The sequence below is a fragment of the Arachis ipaensis genome, chromosome B2, assembly GCF_059453495.1.
Source record: "Arachis ipaensis isolate K30076 ecotype BB chromosome B2, ASM5945349v1, whole genome shotgun sequence".
NCBI classification, from domain to species: domain Eukaryota; kingdom Viridiplantae; phylum Streptophyta; class Magnoliopsida; order Fabales; family Fabaceae; genus Arachis; species Arachis ipaensis.
Genome location: NC_142437.1, coordinates 16,553,639 through 16,572,014, shown reverse-complemented (window position 1 = coordinate 16,572,014; position 18,376 = coordinate 16,553,639).

The window sequence follows — 18,376 nt, the reverse complement described above, 5'->3', positions numbered from 1 at the left end:
AGAGGGTGTAAGATGGCTAGTGAGGAGAGTTTTGTTATTTTGGTTCACCACAGAGGATCCATTAAGAGGAAAACTCGTTCCGGTGTGAAGTTCACAGATAAGGATCCTCTCTGTATTGTCGTGAGTCCTACGACGAGCTATGATGACCTTGTCCAATCTATGCTGATGAAACTTGGTCTGGAAGGTGCGAAGCGGGTTAAGAAGTTTTTCTATCGCATTCCAATCACGGTCCTCCAGGATACCGTGAAGTATGATTGTTTCACGATTGGTAGTGATGAGGACTTACAAGTCATGTTTCTTTGTCGGCGGCAGTTTCCGGAGGTCAGGACACCAGAATTGTTGGCAAAGCTGGTTGATGTGGTATCCAGCTCAGGGGGTTCGAACCGGAATACCACCACTTTAGCCACGGCAGCTGGTTCTAGTTCCAGGCCTGCCGTTGCTTCTTCCTCCGTCCCTGTGTACGAGCCAGCGGTCCAACCTGTCGCCTCCCCGTCTTTTGCTACTGATCTCAATGGCAGCGGAGGCGACGAGGCAGGATCATTTGATATTCTGCCAAACGCTTTACAGGGCGTTGGAGACGGATTGTTGGGTGATGGAGAGGAGGATGACGTCGAGCCGGATATGATTGATGATGACAGCGGCGATGATATTGGAGCGAGTGAGCCTGCATTGGCGGCAGGTGGTTCTAGCTCTGGCACACAGCAGTATCCACCACATTTTTCCTCTTTGGATTTGGATGCCATGAGGCAGGAGGGGGTTTCTGGTCACTCTTTTGGATTCGGAGCTAGAGATGCGGAAGGGACTGCTGGTCTGACAGAGTTCCAGGTTGGTCAGCAATTTCAGGATAAAGATGAGGCCCTGTTAAGTGTGAAGACTTACAGCATCCGGCGAGGGGTACAGTACAAGGTAGTGGAGTCTGATTATCGCCGTTATGTGGGCAAGTGTGCTGAGTTTGGGAATGGGTGCACATGGTTGATTCGACTGAGTCTCCGGCAGCGCAAGGGCATTTGGGAGGTCAAACGGTACAATGGACCTCACACTTGTCTTGCCACCTCCATCTCGAGTGACCACAGGAATTTGGATTATCATGTGATATCGGTGTTCATTATGCCAATGGTTAGGGCTGATGCATCCGTCAGCATCAAGGTGCTCCTAAATGCCACGGCAGCACACTTTGGGTTTAGGCCGACTTACAGGAGGGTCTGGATGGCGAAGCAGAAGGCTATTGCCCTCATCTACGGTGACTGGAATGAGTCATACAACGAGCTCCCCAGGTGGGTGTTGGGAGTCCAGTTGACGATGCCTGGTACTGTTGCAATCCTACGGACGAGCCCCGTTCGAGTTGGTGGACAAGTAGACGAGTCTCAAGCTTTTTTTCACAGACTTTTCTGGACGTTTCCACCGTGCATCGAGGCATTCCGTCATTGCAAGCCGCTAGTTAGCATTGACGGCACCCATCTATATGGGAAGTACGGGGGTACGTTGCTCATCGCGATTGCACAGGACGGGAACTCCAACATTCTACCTGTTGCATTCGCACTAGTAGAGGGTGAGAATGCAGAGTCTTGGTCATTCTTTCTCTCCCACCTTCGACAGCACGTGACACCGCAGCCGGGTCTGCTGGTTATATCGGACAGACATAACGGCATCAAGGCTGTGCTTGAGGCTCCTGACGGAGGTTGGTTACCTCCATCTGCATACCGTGCATTCTGCATTCGACACGTGGCGGCTAATTTTGCCCTTACCTTCAAGGGCAAAGACGCACGGATGCTTCTAGTGAATGCGACGTATGCCAAGACTCCTGGAACCACACCCAGGCTGGACGGCCACCATGGATGTATATCTGGAATTCTGATAGGCAGCCGCTCACGTAACGCCCGTCCACTGGCAAACCCAACTGGTATGCCACGTCCTGGAGTGTGATCGTGCACTCTCCGAACGGCATATGAAATGTGTGCGTCTCCGGACGCCATAGCTCGACAAATGCACTGACAAGGGCCTCGTCTAAATGGAACCATCTATCGTTCAGCCTTGCAAGATGGTATAGTCCGGCCATCTACAAGTACGGAACGTATCTGTCATCGAGTCGCATGCCCTGCTGCCGCCGCATGCTCCTGATGCATCGCTGAGGCTGCGCATGAAATGCACCGCATTGTTAGAACCAGCTTCATAACCAATGACAAACATAACCAACACGATAAATCATCAACAAAACATCATACTAAATAAAATCGCATAAAAATACATGAACGAGAACCACATGCAAAACAAACCCATAGACCACACAACTAAACCACTAACATAAAACAGCTTAAGTAGAACCACTAACATAAAACAGCTTAACTAAAACCATTAACATAAAACAGCTAACATAAAACAACTAACACAAACCACTAACATAAAACAACTAACAGAAACCACTAACATAAAACAACTAACATAAACCACCAACATAAAAAACCAACATAAACCACTAACATAAACCACCTAGATAAACCACCAACTAAACCACCATCTAACCCGCATGCAAAACCTCTCAACTAAACCACCAGCAATACCACTACGATTTACCGCTAACCTAAACCGCCACTAAAACCGCATGCAAAACCACTAAGTCACATATACCGCTACCACAAAGTTATTTCTGTACTAACCTCGTCGTTGATGACCCCGGCTATATGAGCAACTCCGTCCAAGCGATATAACCGTGCCGGATTGTCCCCCATCAGCAGAGTATTCCATTCAGGTCTTCGTCGTAGAGAATCTGGGTCGTTTTCTCTGGGATTTGGTGGGGTAGGGGAAAGGAAGAATGGTTCGAATGAGGCTGATTCGAACTCCTTATATAGCCGAATCAGTAGTAATTCGAACCAGGTAGGTTCGAATTATTAAGGAGCCATGAGAAGGGTAATTCGAACCAGGTTGGTTCGAATTACATGGTTTGCTACCGTAGGCATAATTCGAACTAGCCTTGTTCGAATTATATGGAGCTTGAGTTCGAACCGCATTGGTTCGAATTACGTTCAACGTTTTCTCCTCCTAATTCGAACTATGTTGGTTCGATTTACTAAGGAATGTAGTTCGAACCAAGCTGGTTCGAATTACATAAAAATAGGCCTTGGCTCATTGCTGAAACGATTTTGCTTTTGGCTTATTTACGTAATGCGAAACTTGCCTTGGCTTATTAGGGTTTTTTACCCTATAAAATATGAAATAGATCTTTCTCCTTGATTAATCTCTTTTTTTTTTCTATCTGAAAATGATCATAGGCTTTTTCATAATGTAATGGACAACATAATCGATTCCTATGGCTAGGGGTGGCAAGCGGGGAAACCCGCCCCGCCCCGCCTAGTGAGGTGATCCTAAAATTCCATTCTGTCCCGTAGTTGGTGGACTAAGCCAAATTTTTATTTTTACTATTAACTATTAAATAATAAATATAATTTTACAATTATTTCAATAAATTTATAATTTCTAAAAGCATAAAAAAATTATAATTTTTATATTCATAAACATTAAAGTCTTTGTAATTATAAACATCTAATAAACATAATTATAAACCAAGTTTTCATTCAAAACATAATTATAATAATAAACAAATATAAATTACAGCTGAAGTAAGTTTGACCATCAAAACTAGGACATTTAGTGTAAAATCATTTTACACTTGCATCCAATCATATAATGCCACATTAGCAAAAATAACTACTTTTTACATTGACTGTATGAATGGTCATCTAAGAGAATGGTTGTGATTGCACGACTGTATAAAATATTTTACACTGTCAGCGCATCAAAATTAAACTCATAATATAAAGTATTATTTATTTATTTATTATATTAAAAATATTTAAAAAAAAAAGATGTGAATTATAATTTAAAAAATATTTTGTATTCTTTAATATTTTTATTTTTATTTTTATTAATAAAATTTTATCAAATACATTAAAAGATAAATTTTTTTTAATAATTTATAATGACACTCAAACAAATTCTAAATTATTGTTACAAATGGGATAATTAATAATATGATTACACAACATGATAATATGATACCGTGTATGTGTCGTAGGTAGGAGTGGCAAACGGGTCTAAATCCGCCGGTCCGGTTTGCGTAACCCGCCAAAAAAGACGGGTTGGGCTAAAAAATTGAGACTGCCAAATAACAAAAGTCCATCTAACCTGCACCGCTTAAATTGCGGGCTTTGGCGGAGTGGGTTTCTCCGCCGGGCTTAGTGTTTTTTTTGGCAAGGGGGTATTTTTGTAATTTTTTGCCAAAATCTAACTTCCCCCAACCCAACTTACAAGATAATGAAGATGAAAATTGAATATTTTGGATTATGTTTATTTTATTTTGGAGACAATATTTATAAGAGTAAATAACCATTTCTAACCATGAAAGATTTGAACACTAGCATTTCTATCTATAAAAGACGGAAATTAAAGTTATATCCATGAAAGATAGATTTTTACAGACAAAATTATCCAAATTCTAAAAAATTAAATAAAATTCTAAATTTACCCTCTAATATATCATAACTCTGTCTTCTAATTTTACTCCACACCACCACTTTTCCAATTCCAAATCTTACCACCAGTCCACCATGATGCTTCACCCCTCCCTCCATTGATGAGCTCACCAGCATATCCGGCATTGCACAGAATCGCCTTGTCGTTGCCGCTCAGGTTCGTGAGTCACTCCAACAGTCAAATACTGACCGACATCCTCCCCCCTTCAATATTAGCGGCACTAAGATTCTCTATGAGATCTACCTCCTCAATGTCTCTCAGCGCTCCACCGCCGCCCTTTACATGGTCAATAACAAGTTTGACAAAAAGGGCGCTCAGAATCTAGCTACGGTGGGAGCCATTGGCTACTATAGGAAAAGGAGGAATTGTGGTTTCATTTGCGAATGCTAGGATTTTGCCGTGGAAGGTAAACAAGTATTATAAAGAGGAACCTATTTTGGTAGTGGCTGATAGAGAGAATTCGGAGGTGGTTGCGGATGATGAGTTCTATTGGCTAAGGTTGATGGTTTTTATTGTACCTTATAAGCCCAGCAATTATGGGTAGCACGCGGATCCCGAACCTAACAATCAATGAACGAAGTAAAATAAAATTGGCATGAAGAAATTTTAAGAGAACAAACAGAAGTGGAAGAAAATAACTTGAGAGGAAAGGCATGGTAGATTTCTCCTTGGAGATGGGGCCAGCGATGGCGATGAACTTGCTCTTCTTAGTCTCTTTATCGAAGGTGATCTTCTCTTGGATTGTGGTGAATTTCCCTTATTCGCTGCTGCCGGCCATGTTTATATTCTTCTTCCTCCTGCTCGTGGCGGTGGCAATGGTGGCAGAAAAGAATGGAGTGATGGCGGTGGTAGTGGTGATAGCGGCATTAATGGTGGTAGTTGAGGATGAGAGTAGTGGTAGGATTTGAAATTGGGAGAGTGGTGGTGTGGAGTAAAATTAGTAATTAGAGTTGGGTTATATTAGAGGGTAAATTTGGAATTTAATTTAATTTTTTAGAGTTTGGATAATTTTGTCTGAAAAAGTTCATCTTTCATGGGTATAACTTTAATTTCTGTCTTTTATGGTTAGAAATGTCAGCGTCCAAATCTTTGATGGTCAGAAATGGCTATTTACTCTTATTATTAATTCCATGAATTGTGTGTTCTTCTTCATTACTTATTAGTGTTATATTTTACTTGGTTTCATTTTTAGCATCCTTGGAGTAGTACTGTTCGTATGGCAATTGATCTGGAGGCCATGGGTATTGAAGGGAAGTCTAGTGCCATGGGTATTGGAGGAAAGTCTAGTATTTTTCAGTCTGGTTATTGATACTCATAGTGCTATTTCTTTTGGTTCCACTATTTGCAAGTTGCCTCTCTTCTTTGGTAATTGAAATAGATAGAATGTACACAGTAATAGTGTCATAGTTGTGTCTTTTGAATCATTTGTGATCTGTAGTATAGTTTCCACACTTTAGATGCCTGAATTGTGTTTTGCATCGGAAGTTATTTACATTGTTCATAGTTGGAAGCTCTTACAAGGATTTCTCATCCTCCTCCTCTTTAATTAGTGTTATAAATTGGGCCTAGTGTCAATTGTGATACTAACTAATTTGTTGGTATTTCAATAGTCAATTATGATCTTGTGCTATTTTAATTTTCATTACTGTATCTTTTCTTACCTTCTCTTCCACTTTATATTAAAAACCTTGTTTGGCTAGAGATTTCTATGTATATCCTTGCTGCCTACTCTGATTATGTATTTTTTGATTAATAATATGCTGAGTTACTTATTCAAAAGAGGGGAAAAAATAATTTTCTGCAGACTGAACAGAAGCAATGAAGCTTGATATCAATGGACCTTGGATTACTAAATCATATCTTGAAATGATCCTTGATTAAAAAAGGTTGGATTTGGATGCAATTTGACTTTATCTTTCTACATTCTATGACTTCTCAATTAATCGAGTTATTTTTTCTTGTTTGATATTATTTCTTGTTATATATGCTGATGACTGCTCCAATAGGATAATTGTTTTGAGGATAATGAGCCAATTGGCTAAGCATAGCTTAACAAAAGTGGATTATATTAATGGGAAATTCTCTGGTATGGATTGGAGAAATATCCATACATATAGATGTTGAGGTGTGTGTACCAGGCACCAACGCATAGCTTCTTTTTTTTGAGTCACATGGGGAATTGCAAACCTAAAAGCCTATGACCGCAGGTTGATGTAGATTCGTCATAACCAAGGTTCTGAAAATCGGTTCGAATAGGCCAGTCGAACCGATCGAACCGTGAACTGACAAGAAAGACGGATCGGATAGATAGCATAACCGCTGAATTTGAAAATCGGAGTTGAACCATCGAACCGGCTAGAAACCGCTTGATCGAACCGAACCGGAACCCAGCCATTTTTTTATTTTCCACCTAAACGGCGCCGTTTCATTCATTGAAAGTTGAAACCCTAATCAAAGCTACGCACTCTCTCAAAGTACTCACTCAATCACTCCTTCTCCTTCCTCTTACCTGCGCCTCTCATCTCAATCTCCTCCCTTACTCCCATATTCTTCTTCTTCAACTTTTGAACTGGAAAGTTTTGCCACCGCCGCCATTCTTCTTCGTTTCTGTTCTTCAACGTCCAACAACCGCTGTCGTTTGCAATGCAACAGACCAACAGCATTGTCACAACGTGTGTTCCGACTCCTTTTTGGCCGAGCTTCCACCGTTGTCTCGCCAAGGTTCTACCGCTCTTCAAGCTCTGTTCCCCCCGCTCTACCCCTTGTCTTTTTGTTTGAGTTGCTTAGCCCTCTGTTCCGACCTCTCTTCGTGTGTTAGAGCCACCGTTCAACCACCGTTCTGTTTCTGTTCAACCATCTCCGTCACATTTCAAAGCTCCAGCTCCCTCTCCCTGTTTTGTTCGAATTTCAGAACATGCTCCAGCCTAAGGTAATTTATTTTCCTTTACTTGTTCTTTCTTGTATTAATTATTCAATTTTTATTTTATTTAATTGTTATTTCTAATGATTAGTATGTTGTTCCAGTTCTTGATTTCTTGTTGGTTTGCTGTATTTTAAAGCTTTAGTTGTTCTTGTTATTTTGATTTTTAGTTCTAATTGATCTTATTAACTTGTTAATTTGATGAATTAATATTTTAGTGCTGTTCTTAACTTTTAAATTTTAGATTGTTAAGTTGTTATGTTGTTCTTGACCTTTTGATAATTTGTTAATTTTATAAATTGTTCTTGTTATGGTTTATTGTTCTTGATTTGATAAATTGTTCATGTTATTAATGTTGATTTGATCAATTATTCATGTTGTTGATCTTAATTTGCTAAATTGTTCATGACGTTGATCTTAATTAATTGTTCTTGTTATTAGGAAGAGAATGGAATTGAGTTATATCAATTTATAAGTAGCTATAAATTGAAAAGAGGACACTCACTGGGCAGAGCTCCTTTGTTACTTCATTAATTTTTTTTTAGGTTTTTGATGAATACCTGAGATTAAGAATTGAATGGAAGATGAGCAATATTGACTTTCTTTTCGTTTGTTTGTTTGAATATGAATTCAAGATTCTGTAAAACTGACTTTTACTAGGAATCCTACAGCTTGCTCAATATGTTTCAGTTCCTCCCAGGCTAAGTCTGTAACAGCCCAGACCACCCGCTAGCACGATATTGTCCGCTTTGGCACACAAGGCCTCACGGTTTTGCCTTTGACGATAGGGATGATAGCCGAAGCCCCCCACATTCACTCGTCAAAACGCGTCATGCTAGGGAGAGGTATCCACACCCTTATAAGGCATGCTTCGTTTCCCTCTCCAACCGATGTGGGACCTTACACTCCACCCCCCCTAAGGGAGCCCAGCGGCCTCGCTGGCACATCGATCCGGGTTCCGACTTTGATACCATCTGTAATAGCCCAGACCACCCGCTAGCACGATATTGTCTGCTTTGGCACACAAGACCTCACGGTTTTGCCTTTGATGATAGGAATGATAGTCGAAGCCCCCCACACTCACTCGTCAAAATGCGTCATGTTAGGGAGAGGTATCCACACCCTTATAAGGCATGCTTCGTTCCCCTCTCCAATCGATGTGGGACCTTACACTCCACCCCCTAAGGGAGCCTAGCACCCTCGCTGGCACATCGATCCGGGTTCCAGCTCTGATACCATCTGTAACAGCCCAGACCACCCACTAGCACGATATTGTTCGCTTTGGCACACAAGGCCTCACGGTTTTGCCTTTGACGATAGGGATGATAGCCGAAGCCCCCCACACTCACTCATCAAAACGCGTCATGCTAGGGAGAGGTATTCACACCCTTATAAGGCATGCTTCGTTCCCACATCGATTGGAGAGGGGAACGAAGCATGCCTTATAAGGGTGTGGATACCTCTCCCTAGCATGATGCATTTTGACGAGTGAGTGTGGGGGCTTCAGCTATCATCCCTATCGTCAAAGGCAAAACCGTGAGGCCTTGTGTGCCAAAGTGGATAATATCGTGCTAGCGGGTGGTCTGGACTGTTACAGATGGTATCAGAGCCGGAGCCCGGATCGATGTGCCAGCGAGGGCGCTGGGCTCCCTTAGGGGGGTGGATTGTAAGGTCCTACATCGGTTGGGGAGGGGAACGAAGCATGCCTTATAAGGGTGTGGATATCTCTCCCTAGCATGACGTGTTTTGACGAGTGAGTGTGGGGGGCTTCGGGTATCATCTCTATCGTCAAAGGCAAAATCATGAGGCCTTGTGTGCCAAAGCGAACAATATCGTGCTAGCGGGTGGTCTGGGCTGTTACAAAGTCAACATACTGTGCATGACGGATTCAGGTTATGATATAAATATGGAATAGAAAGAATGGTCTCAAATAGTTGATTGGTTCTCCTCATCAGTGGCCTTAATACACCATCTTTCTAATTCACCCAATCCTGCCTTTACTACTCTCTATTGCTGAATGAACAACACTCATGACGCAACAGAAGTCTGGCAGTGATCAAATTAAATACATCAAAATGTTAGTATTCTCTATGCAGCAATTTGACATGTAATATGAAGATGGTGAATAACTGAATGGCTTGTGATTGATTATTTATTTTTTTTTATTATTTGACTTTTATGTTTGTATTTGGATGAGATTATAATAATGTGGTTGATGTAATACTTTTAATTTAGATAACATTTTAAAGATTATAGTAGTCTATAATTATATTTTTGTGTGTTTATTTATATTTTATTTATTATTTTTTTATAAAACAGTTTTTTCGATTCAATCACGGTCGAACCGGTTAAACCTATGAATTAGTGAACCAGTAGTTAGAACGGTTTAGTGACCGCTTCGATTTTCAGAACCTTGGTCATAACTGGTTGCACGTTTAATTTAGAAAAACAATTGTATTAATGTGAGTGATTATAGTTTTTGGAATTGGGCTGAACTTTTTCGGGTTTGCTTAGACTGAATGGGCTTTTATTTTGTATAATATGAGTGATGAGTTTGGAAAACTCAAATTTAATTTTGATGATGAACAAACATTATTGAAATATTTGATTAACAAAATTATTAATTTGATTCTCATTTAACATATGTTAATTAATAATTTTGTTGCAAGTTTTAAATTGGGCCGAAATAAAAAGAAATGTTGCTAGCCCAATGATTAAAATATTCAGCATTAATATGAGTTAGTTTCTTGTGGCTGAATGGAAAATAAATTACTTGGGCCAGAATGATTTTGGTTGCTCCAAGCCCAATTGTGTTATATGCTTAAGATCCAATGCTTGATTTCAAATCCATCAGGAAAGCAAATGTTGACATTTGCCTCATGCTTTCCAACGGATCCCATTTCTCTTCTTTGAATGGATTCCAAATTTAATTTGCTAGTATTGGAAACATAAGTGAGAGAGAAAGTGTCATTGATTTGACTACAAGCACTAAGGCTACACGCTTGTCAGCAAAGAGAAAGGGAAATTGATTTAATTTATTCTCTATCTTTGTTTCATTAATTATTGTTCACAATTTCTCTTTCCTCTCTCTCATCTCTTTCTTCTCTTCGGTCAATGCCCAGGAAACCATGGAAGCAAAAATGAGCTACCAAAGTGAAGGAAGAACAAGCTACAAGACCATCATGATGATGGCAAGAAAACATACTAAAATAAAAATGAGCTGTGGCTGAGATTGTCACCAAATATGGATAGATTTGGTGAGGTAATCTTGAGCTCTTCATGCTCAAAAAGGAAGAAGAAGATTCGGCCAGCAAGGTGAGATTCTTGGAGGCATGGCTTGTCTTTGATTCTGCTCAAGCACCACAGAAAGTAGCTAGAGTGGCGAAGTGATGGTAGAGGAAGAGATTGAAGCATATGAAGTCATCATCATCATGAAGCATCAAGGGCCAGAAATCCATCTTGGAGAGCAAGCCAAGGATGGAGAGCTCGGATTGATGAAGAGTGATGACCAAGGAAGGACTAGAGGTAATTGCATGTTGGTTATTGCATGGATATCTCTTCTCTCTCTGTGTGGCCGAACCGGATCTGTTTATTGAAGGAAGAAGGAGTTGGCTTGGGTTTTTGGCTTCAAGTGTGGAGGCTTCCCTCTTCTATAAAAAGAGTGAACAACCACTGTTTGGAGCAAGGAGTTAGAAGTAAGCAGTGAGAGTGCAAGGCACAGGATTCTCAGAGCTACCTAAGCTTACAGATTTTCTTCTCCTTCAATGTATTATGTTTTGTATTTTTTTGTTTAATTTTGTCATGTCTTAAGTCTCATGGAAAAAGGTAAACAGTGAGGTTTGTATGAAAAGTCATAGAGCGGAAAAAGGCAGAGAGTGCAAAATTAAAAGAAAAAGCCATAGATGTCCTTAGAGTTCCTTTGTACATCTGTGTTGTGTTTCATGATTCTGTGGGAATCCCCTTGTAAGTTGGGTTAGCACTTTACAGTTTGTAATCAGGTTGATTATAGTGAAATTCCATCATTGTTGTGATGGAGACTGGATGTAGGCTGCACTGCACTTAGCAGCTGAACCAGGATATATCTGGGTGTAATCTTCCTTCTCTCCTACTCCATTTCTGTTTTCTACTGCACAGGAGCAAAAACCAAAAATATCTCGTGCCAAGTGACGAGACAAAATGAAAAAGTCTCGTGGCTAGGGACAAGCTAAAAACAGAAAAGTCCCCTCTAAGTCCAGCAAGTGTTAGCAAGCAAAAAAGGGGGCTAAGATTCAACCCCATTCTCTTAGCCACTGAAACCATCAATTGGTATCAGAGCTTGGTCTCAAAGAGATCAAGCTTTGCAGCTTGGAGTAAAGATCCTCATGGCAGAAAACAGTGGCTCAAATGTGGTGTCCTACAATCTTTCAGAAGGACAGTCAAGCAACAGACCGCCTCTTTTCAATGGGAAAAACTATACCTATTGGAAAGAGAGAATGAAGATCTTTGTGCAAGCAGTTGACTACAGAATTTGGAAGATCATCTTGGAAGGCCCTCAATTTCCAACTACCACAAGTGCTGAAGGAGTAGTCTCTCTCAAACCAGAAGCAAGATGGACTAAGGAAGATAGGAAGAAGGTAGAATTAAATGCCAAGGCAGTTAATCTGCTCAACTGTGCTATCAGCTTTGAGGAGTACCGACGGGTATCACGATGCACAACAGCAAAGGAAATCTGGGACAAGCTATAAATCACTCATGAAGGAACCACCATTGTAAAAAAGACTCGGACAGACATGTTGAACAAAGAATATGAAATGTTTGCAATGAAGGAAGGAGAGTCCATTGATGAACTGTTCGAACGGTTCAATACCATCATTGTTGGCTTAGATGCTCTGGAAATTACACATTCTGAATCTGTGCTAGTGAGAAGAGTGTTGAGATGTCTCACAAAAGAGTGGAAAACAAAAGCTTTAATTATTTCTGAGAGCAGTAGCTTAGATTCCATGACAGTTGATGATTTGAAAGGAAATCTTCTGCTTTTGAAAACACCTATTTGAAAAAAGATTCAAAAAAGAAAGGAATTGCTTTTTCTTCTATGACTAACCCTCTGGATGATGAATCCAGTGATAACTCTTCTGAAAATGAGTTTGTGTTGTTTGCAAAAAAATTCAGGAAAATGGTGAAGCTCAAAAGCAAAGGCAGCAGCTCAAGGAAGATGAAGAAAGACCTTAGCAAAGTAACCTGTTACAATTGCAAGGAAATGAGGCATTTCAGATTTGATTGTCCCAAGTTAAAGAAGGAAGAGAAGCCGAAAAAGGGAAAGAAGAAGGGACTGATGGCCTCATGGGAAGATTTGGAAAATGATTCAGATGATGATGATGAAGAATCGGAGACCAAGTCACAACCGTGTTTCATGGCAGATCATGTAAATCAGGTAGTCTTTCATAACTCTAACACTGAAGATCTTCATCTTATGATAGACCACCTTTCTGAAAAAATAAGATGCTTTCTGCTGGAAAATCAAGAACTTGAACAACAAATCACCATTCTTAAGGCTGAAAACAGTTTTCTAAAAGAAAAAGTGAGAGAGGCCGAAACTGCTTGTAACCTTGTTGAAGAGAATAAGCAATTAAGAGCCCAAGTTAGAAGCTGTGAAAGTGACCATTCTGTCCTTGCATATGTAGACTGTTTTAAAAGGAATGAAGAGTTGCTTAAAGAGGTTAAAAGACTTAGGGAAGACTTAGCCAAGTTCACACAAAGTTCTGAAAATCTTAATCAAATCTTGGCTAGTCAAAAACCTCTTTATGATAAAGCTGGGTTGGGGTTTTATAAATCTGAAAAATCTCATTTTGAAAATATTGCTTCATCTTCAAATGATACAAGGTATCAAGACCCAACCTACTTTAACAAAACAGCAACTCCAAGATTTTGTAGGCTATGCAATCGAAATGGACACTTTCCTATTCAATGTTTCTTTGGTGAAAGAATGATTGGTGATAAAGTTTGTAAAATTGTTTTTGATTACAATGGTTTAAGACATAGAAGATGGTTTAACGTAAAAGGATCTAAAAAGATTTGGATACCTAAGGTCACTTAAGCTTGTTTTGTAGGTATGCCTAGCATCCAAAAGAAAGGAGAATATGTGGTATATGGACAGCGGATGCTCTAGGCATATGACCGGAAAGACAACCTTCTTCATAAAGCTTGATGACTCACTTTTGGTGATAATGCAAAAGGAAAAATAGTGGCTGTTGGGAAAGTTGTACTGTGATAGATAATGATTCAGATGGTGAAGAAGCTGGAACAAGCAAAGAAAATCCCAAATCTGTTCAGAATGAAGAATCTGCCAGTCCAATTTTGTCTCGTCAGATTAGAGGAGACATTTCCATTTTGTCTCCTGAGCAGGCACGAGAAACTGAAACAGTGAGACCACCAGAAGTTCATCAAAGCTCTACACCTGTCCGAAAGCCTAGAGAATGAAAGTCCATGAGGGGTTATCCTCATGACTTCATCATTGGTAATCCCTCTCAAGGAGTAACAACAAGATCATCCACCAAAAGGCAAACCGAACCTAGCAATCTTGCTCTCTTGTCACAAATAGAGCCCAATAATGTCAAACAAGCTCTTGAGGACCCATCATGGGTTAAAGCAATACAAGAGGAGCTTGCTCAATTTGACAAGAATGAGGTTTGGACATTAGTACCTCATCCGGATGGTAAGAAAGTTACCGGTACTAAGTGGGTATTTAAAAATAAGCTTGGTGAGGATGGACAAGTTGTTCGTAACAAGGCTAGATTAGTGGCCCAAGGTTACGATCAAGAAGAGGGTATAGATTTTGATGAGTCTTTTGCTCCTGTAGCTAGAATGGAAGCAATTAGATTGCTTCTTGCCTATGCCGCCCATAAAGGTTTCAAAATGTTTCAAATGGATGTTAAGTGTGCTTTCCTTAATGGCTTTATTGATAGAGAAATGTATGTGGCACAACCCCCCGGTTTTGAACAAAAAGAGTTTCCAAATCATGTTTTCAAATTAACTAAGGCTCTTTATGGTCTTAGACAAGCTCCAAGAGCTTGGTATGAAAGGCTTAGTGCCTTCTTGTTGGAAAATCAATTTCAAAGGGGTACCACCGACATTACTTTATTTATTAAAGCATCTAATGATGATATACTCCTTGTTCAAGTTTATGTTGATGACATTGTATTTGGATCGGCCAACATTTCCTTGTGTGAAGAGTTTGGAAAACTCATGACTAGTGAGTTTGAAATGAGTTTAATGGGAGAGCTTACTTTCTTTCTTGGCCTCCAAATTAAACAAACTCCTAGTGGTACTTTTATTTACCAAGGAAAGTATGCAAAAGAACTTATTAAAAAGTTTGGCCTAGAAAATTCCAAATCAATGGGTACACCGATGCATCCCAACACAAAACTTGAAAATGATGATGATGGTCAAGATGTGGATGAAACAAGGTATAGGGGAATGATAGGTTCACTCATGTACCTTACCTCCTCTAGACCGGACATTGTCCAAAGTGTGGGTGTATGTTCAAGGTTCCAATCTCACCCAAAAGAATCCCATCTCACGGCTGTTAAATGCATCATTAGATACATTAAGGGAACTTGTGATTATGGATTATGGTATCCTAAATCTGATGACTTTTGTGCAGTAGGGTTTTGTGATGCAGATTTTGCGGGAGATAGAGTGGATAGACGAAGCACATCCGGCATGTGTTACTTCCTTGGAAGCTCACTCAATATGTGGTCAAGCAAAAAGCAAGCCACAGTGGCTTTATCCACAGCTGAAGCATAATACATTTCCGCATCTGCATGTTGCACTCAATTAATTTGGTTAAAAACACAATTAGAAGATTACAAATTAAAAATCAATAGTATACCATTATTTTGTGATAATATGAGTGCTATAAACATTTCAAAAAATCCTGTTTTGCACTCAAGAACAAAGCACATTGAAATTAAATATCATTTCATTAGAGAACATGTGCAAAAGGGAACTATTGATATTCTATTTGTAAAATCTGAAGACCAAATTGCTGATATTTTTACAAAACCCCTCTGTGAAGACAGATTCTGCACCTTGAGAAAAAGTTTGGGAATGTTTGATTTAAGTTTCATTGAAAATCTGTGAATTTTTAACTCTGTTCAGTTTTGTCTCGTAGGTTAGGACGAGATAAAAATGCAGACTTGATGGAGGAGCTATGATCAAGGGGGAGCCAACGCAGATTTAAATTTTCATGGGCCCCACCTAATAATTCCTGACCCCACTATGGCAGTTTAGTTAGTTATTCTTTCTTTGAAAAATAAAATCACAAAATTCCTTGGATTGTCTTTTCATATCTTGTTGGAAGAAGCATGTTGTCAAATCATATCTTTTCCTTCCAACTAATCCCTTGATTCAAGGAAACTCCCTTTTTATCATTTTTTGAAACTCCCATTTGGTTAATAACCGCGCCATTATGGTCATTAACTTTCCCATCATCTCTCTCCAATCCACATTTATTGCACCACTAACTTCCTTCCACCCTCACTCTCTTTCGGCATTCACCCTTTCATATTCAACTCCTCCATTCATCCTATCATGAAAAAGAAAACTGCACTTAGGAGAAGTAGCCGAACCTCCATTCAAAAAAACCCACCTTTTTCATCACCTCCAACCCATACGCATATCCATCTCCATTCTACCTCCTCTTCTACTCATTCCCCTCCTTCCAAAAAGACCGAAACCATGCGCCGTAAGGTAGTTGCTCAGAAAACTTCAGGGAGAGGCAAAACTGGAAAGACCAAGGAACCTAGTGTTGAAGAGGATGAAGACGAGTCACATACCTCGTCCCTTCAATCACCACCGAAAAGATCCACCCCACATGCAAGAAGCTCTCAAAAGAAGCAGAAAAGCTTTGTGTTACATGATACTAAGGAACCTGCGAATTTGGAGTCATTTGAATTCAAGAACAAGCATCACAAAAATCACTCACATTTTGATCCTTCTCGGTTCTACTCATGTGCTTTCTATGAGTTTCACAAAGATGTTTTGATGAAATGTCATCTCTGCCCCTCTTACTTGGTGAACCTTGAAAATCTGGCCAACAAAGGAATCAACTTTTCTTCTCTGTTTGATGCTCTGAAATGGACCCCCTTGGTTCAGATTCAAAAACTTGTTTACCCGGGGCTGGTCCGGGAGTTCTATGCAAACATGCGTTTGATTGATGGCTCGATCCATTCTTACGTCAAGCGTGTTTATATGACCCTCACCCCTCAAACCATAGGTGCTGCTCTTGGGTATGAAGATGAAGGACCAAAAGTTTACATGATTGATAAGTGGGATGATCAAGTTGGCGTCGCACAACAAACTGTCTTGCAACACATCTGTGCAAATCTTTCTGGATTAGATGGATTGATCCCAACCCATAGAGCACTCGGTTCTGAAAATTCTCTATTGCATCGTATCATCACTCACATCCTCACTCCACAAAGTGGTTCTCACTATAGAGTAACAGTTTCTGACTCCATTATTCTCTTTGCTCTTAGTACTTCTTCTCCAATTTCATTTGCTTATATTATGATACGTCATATGTGGGAAGCAGTTAAGAGTACTAAAAAGGCTAATCTTCCTTATGGAATATTCCTCACATGTATCTTTGAGTATTTTAAGGTTGATTTATCTAATGAAACTGTTGAGAACAAGGTTTTGACGATTAAAGGAGGAGGAGTTTTGGGTAAGAAAAGCAAGCGCTCCATTCCCTCCGAACCGTCACTCAGCGATCTTGAGAGTCGCCCCCCTGAATCCTCCAATGTGACTGCATCAATTAGGGAGGTTCTCAATGAATTTTGCAACATGTCAAAGTTGATGTTTAAATCCCACAAGGCTGCCCGGAAATTGGCATATGAAAATGAAAAGGCCTGGAAGAAATGTCACAAAAGGGTTGGCTTCATGATTCAAAGCTTTGAGGATGAGATGGGGACAGGGGATAACGAAGATGATTCCGGTTCAGAGTTCAATCTCTCTGATGATTGATGACTATTTTTTAATTTTATTTGATATTGGCTCCATTAGGCTCAATCTTTTTTTTTGTAGAGGCATGACTTGATACTCACTGCTCTATGACACTTTGATACACTTTTGTTACTTTATTATGGATATTTTGTTGTGCTGTCAATATCTTTCTTTGCAGGTTCCCCTTGATGACAAAATGGGGAGAAAAAATGGTAAAATGGTTCCAAAATTGAAGCTTCCAAAATTGAAGCTGAAACAGGAGATGAAATTTTCAGTTGAAAATTCATGATCACCCTTGTTAAAAAGATGCATGTTGATATTGCATTTGTTTCACCAAGTTTACTGCTGCTGGAAATGCATTTGGTTTTGATGTATGGTTGGCAATACATTAGATTACATGAATGCCTGGTTGTTGATAAATAAGCATGTTATATTAAATATTCTGAATTATCTTGGTAAAATGTGTTTACTGTGCTTATAATACATTTTATTTACCTTGATAAATTAATTTATGTTGGATTTATTTTTGGCAGTTCCTTTAGTTCTTAATGTTGAAAATTGCTGTGTTTAATTAAAATACTTTTCCCACCAAGTTTGCTCTGATTTATTGGAAAATATTTTCGAACAGCAAGTCTCCTGCCAAAAACAGATTTTGTTTGATTATGGTGTGATTGAGCAGATAATCAATTTATTGATAACAATTGAGTTTTGTGTATCATACAAATCTGCTCATAAATCAAGCATTCAACATTTCAAAATAAATATGTTAAATAACATTGTCACTTGAAGCTTGATTAAAATGTTACAGGTTAGTGCTTCCCTTGGTAAAAATGGCATATATTAAAGGGGAGCTAAGTGACAACTTGAAAGGGGGAGAAATTCAAATTCAAATGGAGTATTCTTTACTCAATCTTTAAATTTCTTTCTATTTCAATTTTAATAATGTTT